The sequence below is a fragment of the Cryptomeria japonica genome, chromosome 7 (assembly GCF_030272615.1).
Source record: "Cryptomeria japonica chromosome 7, Sugi_1.0, whole genome shotgun sequence".
Taxonomy (NCBI): domain Eukaryota; kingdom Viridiplantae; phylum Streptophyta; class Pinopsida; order Cupressales; family Cupressaceae; genus Cryptomeria; species Cryptomeria japonica.
The window spans coordinates 397510999-397529997 of NC_081411.1; positions in this window are offsets into that span (position 1 = coordinate 397510999).

The following is an 18999-nucleotide window of genomic DNA, read 5'->3' on the forward strand; positions in this document are numbered from 1 at the left end:
AATTTAGTGTATATATGTCACAAAATAACAAATATTCCATATCATTGCACAAGTTTCAGATTTTCACCAGTAATTGTTGTGATAAATTTAAGCATAGTGGTTGGATGAAAGTCGCTAGCAGGTTTAAAAAATGGTTTTCAACTTATGTTATTAAATTACATGTGATGCTTTCAAAAGAAAATCATGTTTATGACAGAGGAAAGTACTGGTTGACATTTGCAGATGGCATTTGGCCATCATATGTGGTTTGACCCTACAGACCACAAACAATTTGGGGTAGAGTAAGTTTTTCCTAACTCTATGCCCAATGGAGTTATAAATAAATTCCCTCTTAAATTGCCTGTTCATGGACTATTTTTGAGGTTCTACTTTTCTTAAAGTAGTTGTTATCCATGAGCATTAGTTAGGTTTTCTTTGGTAGTCTAGTTTCCTTTTAGTTGAAGTTACCATGTCTAGGTAGTTTCTTTTTAGTCTGCCCCTGCAGTTGGTCTGCTTCACCCAAATATTTTGGTCTCTCACCTCATTCCTGTGAAATGAGCATCCCCAACTAGAGCCACTAATAGCTCTAAAAATTTATTGCATGAAATTATCAATTTTGGGCTCAAATATTGATTTTCTGGTTTTATTTATATCCTCTGTAAATGATCCAAGGTCTAGGGTTTAGGGTTTATCAAAGTTTCTTATGTTTTGTGAAGAAAACCCTAGCAATGATATATTTTGTTGTTACTTTTTCCCACTTAAATCCAAGGGTTTTTTACCATGGGCGGGGCCATTTCATTCCCTAAATATTAACTGGTGGTCAACCGGTTTATGAAATGTGATTTTTTCCTAAGTTGCCGAAATTTTCCTATGACCGGTCTCCCTTTAAATATTTGTGCCTGTGCTTATATTTCCGTAGGTCTGAAAATCCTAAGTATTTTGGCTAGTTGCTAAAGACAGAATGAATCTGATGGTTTGTGCTTCCCCATGATCAAAGATGTGAGCATTATAAAGACCGCGACATCATGAGATGATGCCATCTGTTCTCAATGGAAACTGAAAAGGTTGGCAGTATAAATGGCCAAAGCATTGTGTTATCAGTTCTCAAGCGGTAAAGGTTGGTTTACTAACAGTCCCATCAGTTTGCACATGTTCAAAATGAATGGACATGTTTTATCCTGAGGTAAAAGGTGCTCAATTTTTAATTGTGGAGGAATTAACAGGCATTGTACTAAACAGTAAAGTTTGCACATATCTAATGACCCTCGTATCCTCGCGATGGATGTTGCAAGGAGGTTATGGACCACGACATCATGAGATGATGCCATGTATCCCAAGCTGACCAAGAAGACCTACGGTGAAGTCAATGACTGAGTCTGGTTGAAAGATAATATGCCACTGTTTAGTCAGGATTTGGTAGGTCCATGGATACAGATGGAAGGTCAAATGCCGCATCGGCAAATCATGATTGTTAGAATTGTCAAGATAGGTAAGATCTACAATTGAGTTTCAAATATGAAATTAGGAGGGATTTTGGAGGTGCTAGTCGTAGCCCGCGGGAAAGAAGTAAGATGAATAGGATACAAACTTGTCAATTCAAGATTGATTAGACAGTCAATCTTAGAGATGTGAAAGAATTTAGATAAGCTTTTGGTTCAAGTGTGATGGATCACAAGTTCTCTGATAAATTCTGAGATTTATTTGTTGACAGAGATCCTAAAGTAGAGGAATGTACACCCATGGAAGAATAAAATCATGATAAAATCACTCGCATCAGATGAACCTTGACAGAAGAATATAGTGGATGTGATATGCATTAATTCTAGTGTCCATAGTTGGCAGATTGAAATAAGAGCACTAGAGTGATGATGTTTCATGAACAGGAACTACTTGATGAAGTATGGTTTAACTATAAATACAACAAGGTGGTGATCAAATTGGTAGGAGAGTATGAAGCATTTTCATTTTATGAATGAATTTTTTCCTTCTACAAAGGAAATGATGTTTGAGAAAGCTTGTAGATGGAGTTGCAATATACTCTGTGATACTAGATGGAATTTTTATCTCATGTGTGACTATGTCTATTTCCAAAGGGGATGTGAAAGTGGGGAGGATTTCCAAAGGGGGTGTGAAAGCCTTTTCTTATGAAGAAAGGTCATGCATGGCACAACCTCTATATCTACTCTATCACTGGATGGTAGGGGGTTTTGAGAGAGAGCCAGTAGAGGAATGAAAAAGGAACATGTCTGGGTAGGGAGTGGCAACAATCCATCCATGTAACTGCATGGAAGTTGTGACTCCTCCCCAGCATATTATGTTTACCTTCTAACTCCCCCTCCCACTGCCTCTAATCCTAGGCATGAAGGTTGAAGCTCCTCCTCTAGTTTAGAGGCGACTTTTCTTCTTTCCAGGACCCTATTTCATTTTCTAGAAGGGAAACGTTCAATAGGACAAAAACACAACATCTCACACTCCATCCAAAGGTATCAAGGTGATAACAACATGACTCAAATGATTTTGTCCCTACCATTTTTTAGTTAACAATGATGATTCACAGATGCTAGTGCATGGACATGTAAATATTTTTGTAATAAAATTGCAGACGGCCTTTTAGGGCTAATTGTTAAGAATGAATCTGCAGCTAACATGTGTCTTTTGGTCAAAATCTTGTCGCTCGCTTTATTCTATAAAAAGAGAAATCATGGCTAGAAAAAGGGTTCATATTTTTTGGAAATATCTTGTAGGTTCAGTATTTCTTGTTCACTGAGTTTTTCCTAGTCTATTTCTAGTAGCAAGTCAAAGTGAAGAAAACAAGCTCTAAAATATTTTACATAGCAAATAAATAAATGTTTTAGTGTCAAATTTTGTACAAGTTATTGAAAGAGTTATGCATCTAACAAAGATAGTATTTTGTTTAAAGAAAATAGAATTCTAATTGTTTTCTCTCAATTTCATGATTCTATCATCTTTTAAATGAAATGAATCAAGGGTTTATTTCATCTAGTGCATTGTTATGATGTATGTAGCTTTTTGTTTATGCTTTGGCCCAAGGGGTCAATTAAATCACTTAAATGGAGTTGCAAAATGATAGGGTTTATGCAAGGATTCTATGTAAGTAGTTTTGAGTTAGGGTTACAAATAGGATATATTGTAAGGCAGTATCATCTTAGATTGTATGTTGTGAGATCAAATTTTGTCACACTTTTAGGTTTATGAATTATATCTCTCAGGTTCCCAATGGAGAAAGACACTAATCAATGATTGTAACCAATTTTATTTATCAACCTTGTTTTGCTTTCAACTGATGAATCTCTACAAATCTCTTAAAATATCAGAATATCATTTCTTAAGTTTTATGTTTCATTTGAAACGTTGTCCCACCCTTTCTAATACTCCAGCTTAAGGTTGAGGATCACTAAAGGATTTTTCATCCTTGAACATTCTTCCTTTCCGTTGAGTCCTTTTATTAGATAATCTAATTTTTTTTCAGTAAATTCCTGAGTATCGTTACAGAGAGTAGGAAGTTCACTCAAGGGATCACCCTCTCGGGTCCTGCAGAGCCTGAAGTGTAGAAGGATTTTATGTCCTTGTCAATGTTGGTCCAAGCCCAATAGATATTGATAGTTGGAGGTGGATCCCCATATACATTTGGAGGAATCAGCTTGGTCTTTGCCCAGTGGAAGTGTAAACCCCTCCATTTTGGGGAACCAACACCCATGATTGACACAGGAAGATAGAGATATTATTGAGAGATGTGGATTATCATTTCTTTTGGACATGCCCTAGTATACCATTAACCGGGGTTTGTTGACAACTTTAGTAGACAGGTGGCACAATGACACCAACACCTTCCATCTAGTGATAGGGGAGATGATGGTGATGCTTGAGGATTTGTACAGGATCTTGCGAATTCCAGTGGTAAGAGACTATCTACCATATGAGAAGATGGAGGAGGGTGGTACAAAGGCTCTGTGGTGAGTTATCAAGATGACTACACAATGGTTATGAGATCTCATGGAAAGAGATGCTAGATCTAGATTATGCTCCATTGTCATCAGTATTAGCAGGTTTCATTGGAAGTTTCTTATGTCCCGACCGTAGGTTGAAGGGATTGGCTATGGGATGGGGTTTGGTGTTGGAGGACATGGTGACATAGGGTCGCAGGTTTGTGTGGGGGTCATGTATGTTTTCCCACCTATACAGGGAGCTCCACCAAGTTGTATATCAGGGATACACTAGTCTATCAATAGGAGTCACATTATTACAAGTGTGGGCTTGGGAACATATAGTGATAACACAATGGCTTGTAGATAGAGACAAACCAGTTGGCCGACCATTTGCATATGAGTATATAGGTGTAGTTATCCAGTGTAAGCTAGGAAAACTAGAGTACTGGCGCAAGGCTCTAGATGATATAGACACGGTCATTTGGAGGTTGTATATGGATTACGAGGTATGGATTGAGGATGGGCTAGAGATACCCTATGCATATATGTCTTGGTATTTGATTGGGCAGATTCCCTTCATTATTGAGATATTTTAGCATAGTCATGTCTACAGGAAGTATGGACAACAGCAAGGGATATCATAGGGAGCTTGTTTGTATGCTCGTCGGTAGTAAGATGTACCTGAGTGGGGGTCAACTATTGATAGTGTTGCAGCAGTGGCCGATTATATGAGTTTAGCTGGCCATATTTTCTACTACGGAGCTAGAGTAGCAGATGTCGGGATGACTGAGGAGTTCTCAGCCTAATTTATTGCACATGTGATGGCCCGTCTATCTGATCCTACAAAGCTAGTGTTGGTTTTTGATGATGAGGAGGAGGAGCGGCCACAAAGGTGAGGAGGTAAGAATTGTAGAGAGGAAGATGAGGGAGATTATAATGATGATGATGATGAGAGAGATGATGGGGGTGATGGTGGAGGTGGTGGAGGTGGTGGTGGAGGTGGTGGTGGAGATGGTAGAGGCGGTGGTAGAGGTGGTGGTCTTGTGTCAGGTGCAGTTGGAGGTGCAATGAGAGGTGTGGGGGTGGTATGGGGGAGTTGTGGAGGATTTGTAGTTGGAGGTGTGGTAAGAGGTGCGGTGGGCAATGCAGTGGGCAGGGTGGTGAGTGGTGTAGTGGGAGATGGGTGACCTACATAGAGGAGGAGATCAAATGTTCTTCCTCCACTGGCTCTGCGGATAGGGACACATATAGTAGGGACTTCCTCATAGGTACCTATCCAAATTAGGGTGCCTTCCCATCAGCAGGATGCATAGATTAGGGCCCTTCACATCTCTGTGCAGCAGTTACAGGCACAGGTTTTGGTGCAGCAGTGACAGATTACCTAGTTGCAAACAAAGAGAGATTTGGCAATGGAGCAACAAGGACAAGCAGAGGCCCTTAGTGATGGATTAGATAGAGAAGCCGCATACACCCCTCTTAGGGACACACTCAGGGATATATAGTACTCAACCAAGGAGGCTGATTACTACCGTCATTTTATATGAGGATCTGGTCCCTCAAGAGCAGAGATAACCTAGTTACATTGCAGTTGCATCTTCCTGATCTAGATGTAGTTAATTCTAGGATGAAGAACAAAGGTGTTACAGGACCAACATGACATGATTCATCTGGTGGGGATCCAGGAGTAGGGACATTTACCATGAGACATTCTACCTCAGGGGATAGTCATACTTGATAGTCTCTTTTTTGTGATAAGGATCACTTTTGATGTACTCATAGACATGATATTAAGTTGTATATTTTGACCTTGTTTTAATATTATATGAGATATGACAACTATTTGCTTTGGTCCACATGTGATGTTCTATGATGATGATTGATATTTATATGCAGATGTGATGAGGTTATAATGCTTATAATTTTATATGATGATGTTTATGATGATCTCATGATAGTGATTCTATGATGTTGATTTTTAGATAGCATCTAGCACATGATGGTGTATGGATGCAAATATTTTTTGACTTGATGGCATTTTGTATATACATGTTTTGATGATGTGATGATTTATGTATGAAAAGAATGTTGTTTATATGATGATGGTTATCTATATGTTTTGAAGGTGATATATGTGGTCTTAAAAAATGTTGATATGATGATGATTGATATTTTTATGCATTTATGTGATGACTATATGAAATATATAGAATATGATGATAATAATGATGATAATGATGATAATGATGATAATGATGATGAATGAAACTAAATGTATGAATGCAACTAAATACATCAATGATCATTTTAATTGTGTCGTTGTCATTCCTTTTAGCCAAATGTTTGTGCTCTTTTTGTCATCATTGAGCTTTTAAAATGTTGGAAGTTAATACAAACATCAATGGTATATTTGAACCATGATGACCTGAGTATAACTTACATGAGTTTTGATATTGCAAAATGACACAAGCATTGAGGTATAATTAAACCAAGATGACTTGAGTGTTGTTTGCGTAAAATAGACAAGAGTTAACCATTTTTATGTGCAAAATGGGAAACTTCTTCAATGCTATGTTTCCAATCATGTCTCGAGACAAAGTTGCATCATATGACTGATCACCTCATAGATAGAAAACCAAAGAAAATATTAGACTCCTTTGTTGCTTCTCTAGCTCAGTCCATCCTTGAGTCGCTTAGGAGATCTACAAATCAAGATACAAAACAGTCAAACTTCATGCTAAATGTAAAAAAATCATGATTCAAAATAGATAATCCATCATATTTTGTTTTGTGTGGATTTTGATAGTGATTCTGATTTTAAGTCTAATAATTTTGACATTTTTCTCCTTTGTATGTTTTGATCTTTGTTTTTGATGTGTTCTTCATGTTTGATAAAAACTAAAGCAGAATGCCCTTACTGAGATCAGGATTTTGCCCCTAGCTATGGACACTTCTTTTAATGTGGATATATACATTGATCACTAAGCCATGGTGAGATATTTATGTAGATAACTATTCAGATAATCAAGGACAATGACTACACTAAGAGTGTCCGAGATTTTTCTATGTGTTTACCAAAGCTTTGTGATGGCCATAGGCTTAGTGAAAAAAGATATAATATGAGTACCTACAAATGGAAGAGCCGATCTTTCACAAATAGCGCTTGTTTCCAGGTTTTCACTACTTGTTTTTATTGCACTTTTTGATTGGTTTTTTTTTTTTTTTTGTATTTTTATTGATTTTTCTTATTTTTTTGTATTTTCTCTTATCCGTGCATTGGATAACTTAGGTGCAAAACTTTTTGAGATACACACTATTTATAGGTTCGTCAAATGGGTCCCCTTCTGATCTAGATAACTGATATGCCCCTGATCCATAAGCAAAAATGATGACAAAAGGACCTAGCCAATTCGGTTCAAGATTGTCCTTCTTTTCCCAATCCTATTGATTGCGGGGATTTTCCTTTAATACCAAGTCACCGATTTGAAATTATCTTGGTTTTACCTTGTGATTATAACTTCATCACATGCATTACTGATATGCTTTGAGATGATCAAAAGCATGTCATTGAAGCTCATCTAGCAGTTACAATTCTTGTAGTTTTGTTTACCCAATAATCCTCATCTGGAATGAGGTCTTCCAATGATACCCTGAGTGATGGAATTTATACCTCAATAGGTTGGATAGCCTCTTATCCATACACCAATGATTTTGGTGTAGCTCATGTGGGTTTGCAGATACTTGTTTTGTATGGCCAAAGTGCAGGATTAAGCTGGACATGCCAATCTTAAACAACATCATTCACCATCTTCTTGAGGATTTTTAGGATTGTTTTGTTTGAGGCTTTTGATTGGCCATTCCCTTGTGGATAATATGGTGTGGATAAATGATGTTGGATATGGAATCATTCACATAGTTCTTGTACATCTTGATTCTTGGAAGGTCTTCCATTATCTATGATAATAGAACTAGGAATGCAATATCGACAAATGAGATAATTCAAGATAAAAGAGGATATTTTTTTGCCAGTAACAGTAGTCAATGGGACGGTCTCTATCCACTTTTTAAAATATTTAGTACTCATGATGATAAACTTATGTCCATTTGATGAGGAAGGATGAATCTTTCCCTCTAGGTCGAGTCCCAATTGATAGAAAGGCCATGATCTTGTGAATGGTTGTAGCTCCTAGGCTAGTGCATGTATAAGATTGCCATGAATTTGGCATTTTGGACATTTTTTGGAAAATTGATATGATTCTTTCTTCATCGTTTGCCAATAATAACCCATCCTTAGAAGTTTCTTGGTGAGAGTAGGACCACTTGAATGTGTGCCACAAATACCTTCATGAAGTTCCTGCAAGGCAGTTTCAGATTTGTTAAAATCAAGACACCGAAGAAGAGTACCATCAAGACCTCGACGGTAAAGCATGTCAATGGTGAGGGTATAATGGGTTGTTTGATGAATAAAATTGTGTTTCTAGTTTCAAGATAGGTCTAATGGAAGGACATTTTATTATAAGTAGGTGTAGATATTTTCATAGAGGGGTGAGTCAGAACCAACTATGTGGCATATGACTTGGGATTCATAATTGTCATAGGCAGGGGAAAACAATTGTTTGACCAGGAACTCATAATGATTCTATTTATCTGGTATTTGTAGGAGGGATGCAATGGTGGCCATGGCATTTGTAGCTTTGTTTTTTACCCTTGGAATGTGCTCAAATTTGATGTCCACAAAATATTTCTTGAAGTCATCCATCATGCGTTTATAGGGCATCAACTTGTTGTCCTTTGTTTGATAGTCATAATTAACTTGATTAATAACTAATTGGGAGTCTCCAAAGAATTTAAATTTTGTGATCTCCCACTCTATGGCCATCTTGATGCCTATGACTAGAGCTTCGTACTCAACAATGTTATTTGTACAAGGAAACATTAATCTATAAGAATTAGGAATAGTGTTTCCTTCTAGAGTAATAAATAGAACATCGGCACTTGATCCATGTTGTGTGTATGATCCATGAAAGTACAAGATCCATGGTTTTATTGATACTGTGAGAATATCTATATCTAGAAATTCCACATGAATTGGATGATTGTCTTGTAAGGGTGCCTTTGCTAGCTGATCAGCTATAGCTTGACCTTTGATAGCCTTTTTGTTTGTGCAAGACTTGACATAGAGTATCTTTCTGAACTGGCCCTACTTGAATGGGTAATACCATGAGCCCTTTTGATAATCTTTCCTCATCATCATATGCCTTGATTGTTATCTTTTTCTTAGGATCAATGGTTGTCTTTGATAAACCCAATGCATAGATAAGTTTTAGAGTGAAAATATTTAGATGGACTCCTCCATCTATTAATACTCTTTTCACTTGATGTTTGTAGACTAGGAATTCGATTTGGAGTGGGGTATTATGTGGATGATTAAGAGAGACATCATCATGCTCTAAAAATTAAAGATTGTGAAGCATGGTTAAATGTACCACCATGGCTTGGAATCGGTCAATATCCAGGTTATTTGGAACCGTAGTGTCCACGAGAGCCTTTTCCAAAATATCCTTGTGTGCAGGTGAAATCTTGAGAATCTCTAATATGGATATGTGAGCGGGTGTCTTTTTTAATTGGTCTACCAAGTTGTATTGAGTGTTTGGAGATGTTATCATTCTGGAGGTATTCCCTTTCAAGACATATCTAGATTGGGCTTGCATAGTCACATTGACTGGGCCATGTTCTTATTTGTTTTTTATTGTAATGACATTAATTTTATTGTCGGATGCCGATATGTGATTGATAACATTATTGTATACATGATTGATATGGGATCCTTTTTTGTTCAAGGATGATGATGTACCTTTGTCATAATTTTGAAGTGGATTCTTAAAGGCTTCATGATCCTTGTTGGTCTTATGACCATCTACCGTTATGTCACCATTATCTATCAAATCTTGAACCAAGTTCTTCAACCTTAGGCAATCCTTTGTGTGGTGCCCTTTGTTTCTATGATATTTGCAATAGTGTGTGTCATTCCACCATGATGGTTTGAATTGAGGCTCAAAATCCCTCGTGTTTGGCAATGTGATGAGTTTATTTGCCAATAGTTCTCAAAATGCAGATTCAAGGGTTTGTCCTAAAGGTGCAAATTGTCATTGATATGGTGCTATTTTTGGGTTAGCGTTATTGTTACTCCCTTGATTGCTTGTTCCTGTATTGTTGGTTCTTTGGTTGGTGGAGTAATTCTGGATAAGTTTAACATGGGTTATTTTGGTTTAATGTTGTCCACTACACCATCAATAACAACATTCTTATTTCTTGTCCAAAATTTGGACTTGTTTGAGTTGTTATAGTAATTTTTATTATAGGTGTTGTTTGATGAGCTAACACCCTCTATAGAGAACTTCAAAGTTCCTTTCTTGATTGAGGCTTCTTCTGCTTGGATGGCATTCTCAATTAACTTTTGGAAAGTTGGTAGACAATGTATTTTGAGTTGATAACTCATTTCATCATTCAAATTGTCTATAAAAATTTCCATTTTTCCTTCTTAGGCACATCACTTTGGTACCTTGAGACCATGTGCCTCCATCTTTGTAAGAACAACATGAGTTTCATTGTTCTTTTGTTTTGTATGACATATGTCAAGCATGGTGACCTCATGCTGGATATTATAGGTGTATTGTGAAATGAATTTGTTCACTAACTCATCAAATGACCTGATAGGAGGTGTGAGTTTTGAAAGCCACTCCATTGTTTGTCCTCCCAAACTTCTTGGGAATAACCTCATCATGTAAGTATCATTATGGGAAAAATCCAAGCTCATAGCGCAAAATTCCCTAACGTGATCATGAGGATCACTCTTACCATTGTATTTGTCATACTTTGGTATATCTAAGTTTGGTGGGAAGGGCACCATGTTTAACCTTCTATCAAAAGGATAAGGACAAATTCCTCCAATGAGTACCTTGTCATGGAGCCTTGTTGCATATCCTACATCTATTGTTGGAGTGCTTGAAGTTGTTATGTGATGTTGGTTAAGGGAACATTTTCTTCATTGAACCTTTGATGATGGGCATCCCCTTGTTCACTAATATTGTCATGATTGCAGGTATCATCTCAGTCGTGGGTGTTGTCTTGATCATGAGTATCATCTCCTCCCAAGTGCTCTTGATTATGAGTATTGAATGTGTAGGTCCTTGCCCTTGTTATTGGAATTCTTTCATTGGTATTCCTTGAATTATCCATGTCAAAATCCTTGAGAATCTTGACTCCTTTACTATTTAGCATGAGGAGGTATTTTTGTTTGTTTGATTCTATGTCTTTCCATGAGCTTTTGGAAGGTGGCACTTTGTTGGCATTGTAGGATGAGATCCTTGGTGATATCCTCTTCTCCCATATTTATGTATTCATAAAAAGGATTGGACTCCCTATGACTCATTCTTGATTCTGGTTGTGGATCCCAATCTTTGTTTATCTGAGACTGAGTGATAGTGGGCATTAACATACTTATGGATAAGTGAGTTGTTCTTCTCTTAGCGAGGTTTATATTTCTTCCTCTCTTGGTGGAGTTGGTGGTTCAATTCGAGCTTCATTGTAAGTGATGCAAATTTTTGGAAAGAAGGTGTGATTGATCTTTCCCCTTTGTTGAGACGTTGGCTGAATGCTGATTTTTGAGTAAAAGCCCTACTTCTCAAAGACTCTTTGTCAAACTCTCTGGTTTTTCCTTGAAGATATAATCACATGTGATTTAAAAAGATATGATGTGATACAAAGAGTTGATGGTTAATGTAGAGAAACTTTCTCCTCTTGATAAGCTCCCTAGGACTAGGTTGTCTCCTTTTCAACCCAATTTTTAGACAAGGATGTTTCTTTTTGATATGTTGAAGGATATTCATGCAAGTGATCAAAGATTCAATTGAGAGATCAGTTGGATGAATACTTGGTTTTGATTTTTGAGTCCACTCAGTCGGATAGGGTTCAATATGCCTCAATTGATATGACCAAGTACATCAAATGATATGATAAAAGCTTCCCAATATTGGAAACTAAGCAGATTTGACCAACTTTAGAAAGCTAACTTGGTATTTTGATGTTTGGAATGGGTTGACTTGAAACTTGTGATCACTAACTGATATTGTGTTGATACAATTTATTTTATCTGCATTGGAGTCGACAAAAGACCCAAAAGGGTATCTGAAATTGGTGATGAAATTTTCAAAAAGTTTGTAAATTGCTCTTTATTTTTGGATAATTTTGGTTATGCGCTAAAACAAACTGTATATGTGCTAAATTATGTCTCCCAAGTGCTAAAAAGTTGGTTGTTTGACAATGAAGATGTTGTTTTTGCAATGTGCTAGTCTAGTCTAATTAAGCACTAAGGATTGGTTGGTATGGGCTATTGAATGATGAATATGCACTATACTGATGTTGAAATGCGCTATGCTGACCTTGACAAGTTCTATCTAGTGTTTTTTTGTTAGTGCAAATGTTGTTTTTTCTATATGCTAATCTGATTTGCTTAAGCGCTAAGGATTGGTTGGTATGCATTGTTTAATGATGAATATGCACTATATTGATGTTGAAATGCACTATTATGGATTCCTAATGCACTAAATTGCCCTAATTTTCTTAGTTTGATGATCTTGTAAAAAAAAATTTGAAATGATCTTTGTGTTTTTTGATGGATAATCCTCTAAAGATGATTTGAAAACACAATAGATAGAAGCAAAATAGTTTGTCTATGCTAAATAGATAGTGTGTGTTCAATAGGAGCTTTTCAAATCCTTGTTTGTTTTAATGGGTCTGCACAAGAAATACACACTAGATAGAGCTCTCTATTCTCAAGGTTCATTTAAAATATCAATAGCCCACACTTGATACTCCATCAGCTCAAACAACCCTATCACCCCCTAGAGGGTGCCTATTGTTTTGCCTTTGTCCAGAAATTAACTCAAAGAAGATTGCTTCCCAATTGAATCATTATCTTGGGAGATATGTGGTAAGTGTCTTGGGGGAGGATTCTTCACCACCCTTACACTATGATATTAGAATTTTTTTGTAAAAATGACACGGTGAGGCTTCTAGTTCTAGAGTTTGTAATCAGGCGTTCATTCGGTCTTTAGTGATAAACTCCCTCAGGAGGCTTCCCAACCTTTAAAACAAAGGCTTTACGTCTCTTAAAGATACTGGGGGAAGGCTAGTCGCTGAAAAAAACCATTGGAGGGGATTTTCATCAACCTCCACATTTGATTATAGTGGGTTGGAATACTTGGCTAAAAGTTGTTCCCCACTTAGGTCTGTGGCATAGAAATTAGGAATCATCACAAGATAAGATATATCAATCAAAACACAAGACATACTAGCTCAATCAAAAGAACACTCATTGAAATGAACCTAATTCTAAGCACACTCAATAGAGGTATGAAAACAAAGCATTCAAAATGAAAATTATGCAAACCAGATGTAAGATTGAATACTCCTTCCATGCGGCTCCATTGTTGTTCTTTCCTCTTCAATGGGTTTGTGGATCTCACCTACAAGTGCTCACACAATTGAAAGCAAAAAGTTCAAGAGTACTAGAAATGAAAGTTCGGTAGCTTGATAGAAATTCAGGATTCATGAAGTGATTGAAGGGGATTGATTGAAGAAAATTATCCAATTTATAGAGAAATTGGATAAATGACAAAATTGGCATGATGCAATTCAAATGGAAATTGCAAATCAATATGTCAATTATGACAAATTATGCATTTCCATGCACAATTTAATTGATTGATTATGACACATTTCATGTCAAAATTGATTGATTAATCAATTATGACAATTTCATGACAAATTGAAATGCCACTCCCATAGAATTAGGAAATGAATTAGGAGGGAAAAGGAATTAGAAATTTGAAAATTAGGAAATTGAAATTGATGACAAATTAGGAAATTGGAATTAGAAATTGATGAAAAATAGGATTTAGGAATTAGTGAATTAATTAATAATTTTTCATTTATTAATCAATTCACAAAGAAGAATAATTAGCCAATTAAATAAAGATTTAATTGTAATGAGAAGACCTAGGATAAATAAGTAATTTATTTAATTCTAAAGGAAGAAATGACAAATTAGGTTAAATGAATAAATCATAAAACCCTAGAAGACGAATTAGAAATGCGAAAATGACAATTAGGTCTTGATTAAAGATAATTAATGTCATGATTTTGAATTGATAAATGACCAATGCGACAAAATGATTTGATTGATAAATGTGCCAATTGACGAGGAACAATGACAAATTGCTCCAAATTGACATAATTAAGACAAACAATGATCAATAGCGAAATGATCACAAAATGACAAAATTGACAAAATAGATTGCAAGACGACAAAATTGGAAATGACCACGATCGATGACAAATCGATCGCATGATGACAAGATTGAAAAGAGGACAAAACCCTAATTAGGATTGACGATGTCCAAAATGATGACAAATAAATACGCACATTGATGCGACAGGGTAAAATCGATCAAAATCATGACTAGATAATGTTGTCGAGAAGACCAAATTTGAGAACGAGATGATTGAAGAATGTAGAAGAATGACTCGATATTCACAAATGATAAAGACCAAATGCGTGACATAGGAGAAATGTTAATGCGACGCAAAAACCTAAAATGAGGCAATGCGCAATTGTTAAAGTATGCCCTCGCAAGCGTTGACCATTTTTGGGTGTCTACAAGGTCATTCCCCTCTCACCCACCTTATGGGATTCTTGGGAGGGTAGACCTACTAAAGGATGTATCTTATTTTCTAAATTGGAAGAAATCTTGAAAATGGTGTGTTTGGCTTTTTGATCACCTAGTTAATGGGAGAGCATATACCTAACAGCTTCGAAACACAGAATACACGCTTTTTTTTAATCCATTATCGCAATTGTTTTCTAAAAGCTACCTTGGAGATGTTACTCCAAAAGACATGTGGTTATTTTTACCCCAAGATAGCAATGTGTGAAGATAGCAAAAACTTTGAACAAATGAGATCCTAGTCAACCAAAGTAAATTTGCCAAATGAATCAACAACGATTTGCAACTTTGAAAGCTTTTGAAATAGAAAAGTGAAGGTTCTTTTTAAGCTTTCAAATGAAATGTGAGGTTTTTTTTAATGATGACCAAAAGGAAAGCATGAATTTTATTTTAAGCCCCAAAAGAAAAGGTGAGATTCATTTTAAACTTTTGCAAGAAAAGGAAAGGTGAGTTCTTTTTACTTAACTTTAAAAGTAAGCAAAGAAAGCTAATCAAAATCCTCCTTCAAACAACTGTTAGAACTTGCAACCAAATTAGTTAGCCAAAATCAGATTATGATGGTGGGCTTCACAAGCCTAATTTCTAAATTTGATACAATTTTTTTTCTCTTTGTCATCTCTATGCACTGAACTATGAAACATATGTGCTAAAGAATGATGTCTACGTGCTAAAAGATAGAGCAAATGCACTACTCTGAGACCTAGATGCGCTAAACTAGTGTTCCTATGTGCTAAAATATCAGATAGAACTAAGCTCTAAAGTGAGGTGCAGATGCGCTAAGTTATGCCTTCTACGTGCTAAACAGTGAGTTAAATGTGCTAACATAAGCTGTGGATGTGCTACAGAAACTCGTAGATGCACTATTTTGATGTTTTGATGTGATCTTTGTGTTCAACCTGCAAGAAAATGATATTATATTTGGGGATGGGCCCCATAGTGGGCGCCAAAAATGTGTGCTAGAATCTGTGTGATAAGAATATTAACATTGAGATCAAAAGGATGAACTTACCAATAAAACTTTTGAGTACAAAGTTTAATTAACTTAAACTAGTTCAAACACATTAACTTCCCAAGATGTGTCTCATTATTCTTTATCTCATAGCATCCCTAAAATCAATATTTTTCTCTTAGATCATTGAGCAAATGACTTTAGGAATGACAACTCCAAGAGCGAGTGATATTGTGATCTATTAACAAACTATAATAGCATAGATATACTATGATATGAAATGCTTCTAAATGCTAAAATATTATTTTAACAAAGAGAGACTAAAATGCTTGATTTAATTAGACTATAATGTAGATGCATAAAACTTGGATATGGTGAATGAAGAAAGTGAGTCTTATTTATAGAGAAAATAGGTAAATGGATGGTTAATATTTAATAATCTTAACAAAGGCTAGGATTGAAAGTTACTCAATCCATGTTTACAATTTTCACCAATGACATAGTGACAATTGTTAGCAAGAGGTGGCTTGAGAGGAGATGCAAGAGGCATTAAATGCCCAAGAAGACATGAAGGTCACCTTAGGAGGTTGGGTGAAGGTTAGGTTAGGGTTATCCATTGGATAAAGGTTTTATCCAAGAGATAAACTCTTGTGTAAGGGTTAAATGGGATAACTAGAGTCAAAGCCATGAGTTCTTGATGAGACCCCTGAGTTAGATGAGGGTTAAGTTAGAGAGAAAGTCTCTAACCATGAGGGAAGGTTGGATTAACCATTAAGGGTTAGGAAGACTTTGGGTACAAACTTGTAAGAGCCTTACAAATTTGGGGAACTAAACAAGTTAACTTGTTGAAGAAATAAAGTTTTTAATACATTTAGAAGACTTTCTTCCAAATTTGAGAAGTCACTTCCCCAAATTTAGGGATGTGATATGATTGGAAGAATTAAGGATAACTAAGTGGTATTAGAGAGGTTATAGAAGAATGTGATGAGGCAAATGGGAAATGTAGGAAGGTGTGATGAACTTATAAGGCACTAGGGGGGTGAATCAGTGTAAATAAAAACAATACAAATTTGATTATCAATTTCACCAACTTAAAACTCAATAGGCATATAAGAAATAACACCAAGTAAGAAATCACCACATAAAGCATAAACCACATGACACAAGAGATTATACATGGAAAAAACAAATGGGAAAAACCACGGTGGGAGTTAGTACCCACAAAGATCCACTATCTGCAGTATGAGATCTGACTAGTTAAGTTCTACAATACCCGGTTAGGGGCACACTCTGTTAGAAGTGTCTAATCCTGGTTAAGAATTGTACAATAAAACCTATGAGGACCAGCCCTGTTAGGAGCTACCCAAGTTACTGGGATTTACAAACACAAGTTAATGTGTCACCTAGTTACAGGATTTAATGATCAGGCCTGTTAGGATCCGACTGCACCCTGTTAGGAGTGACCTTGTAAGAGGATTTTCTTGTTGCAATTGTTAGGGAGACAACAAGTAAAAATGATCTCAGTATAACACCATCAGTGTCTGATAAGATCCACTTCAAAATATTACAACATCACATATACTTCATCTTTGAACCCCTCTGATCATCACACTATCAGAAATACAAAATCGCTAATGATATCTCACACATTCAAGCTCATACTCATATATACCTTCATGCCTCATCACACAATTTAAAAAATTGTTAGGTCAGATATAATATTGAACAACTCCCTAGGTTAAATGCATCTACACAATCTTACATTACACGCCTTAGTTATATTGGCCATCGACATAATAAATCCAATTATGTGTTGTTTTCCTGATCTAAGTGATTTTCATCACTACGGGTTAAGTCTCAATTAGAATACCTACTTTGTCAATTAAATATCATTCACCTAATCAAATCACCACATATGGTCATGAACATAAATTCATCTACCAGACTTCATTGCTGCTACAAAATTGAATCATCCCATTCTTCATAAATTTCCTATACCGGTTGTCAGAAAATTATTTTGTTTGTCTTTTATTGGTTAAGCCTTGTCGGTTGACTTGTAGGAGTTAGATGACTATAGAAACATAGTTGCCATCAATGACAACATAAAAAATAGTCATCATACAACAATCTGATCAAACAATTACCGGTTAAGATCAAATGATCAAATGCCAACAATCTCCCCCTTTGGCATTGATGGCAACACTTAGGCAAAAATTTGTCAACTAAGTGTGTAAGACAAAAATTTACTACATGACACAAAGTCACCCTTAGCAATTACTCCAATTACTCCCCCTTTACATTACATACAAAATTTTGACTGACTCTTAACTATTACTCTCGCTTTGACAACAATGTCAAATAAAGAAGTAAAATACATGAAAGATATATGCATTTTACATCAAAATTTGCATAAGAGCATATATATAGATATAAGAGTCATAAAGTCTTTACAAAGCAATTTTAGAAAAAGCGTCATTGAAATGAAATTTCAACTATTTTAGATCATTATCCCATGTCTCTAACAATGTGTCAGTAATCTCAACATGTGTCTTTATATGTCCTGCTAATTCCTCCATTGCATCAACTGTGCTCATCTTAGGTGTAGCCGAAATAGCCTCCGACTCCTTGTATGCACATGGTAAAATTTCCACTTTAGGAATTAGTTGAGTCTGGAGCTCCTTCAATGATTTTACCCATTAGGCATGCTCATGTTCATACATATCAAGTTTGTGGTGTAAGTATACAACTGATCTACCAAAATGAATAGCTGAGTCATTCAGGGGCCTAAAAGTTTCACTCAAGATTTCAAGTTCTTTCTTAGCATCTTCCCTTTTCTCCTTCAAGTTAGCACAAAATAGTGAAAACTTTGAAACAGTAGCCAAATTATTTCCTCCAATTTCTAGTGCATTCTTCAACAAGTCTTTATTAATCGTGAGTGCTACCTTACCTTTATCTATCTCAAACATCAGGAGTTTTGTAGTCCTTTTCAACTGATATATATGACGCATCTTCAAAAGTCTTGAGTTGATCTCTCGCATCGATAACCAACTATCCAAGTTTCTCAATGGGAGTGACAAAAATTTCAGTATTAGTCTCTAGTAGGAAACTAGACAAAATATCAACTACTATCTTGATTGTCTCTACCTCTCTTTGTTGTTCCTTCATTCTCTTCTTTTGAGCTCTAGATTGCATTATTGTTACAATCTCCATCAATTGAGAAGAACTTGGATTGTCCATATCAATAGGTACTTTAATGCTCACCAAGTCGTCATCATCGTCATCAATTATTTTCTTTTCTTTTGTCTCCTTTTTCTCTGCATTTTCTTTCTTTGTTTTCCCC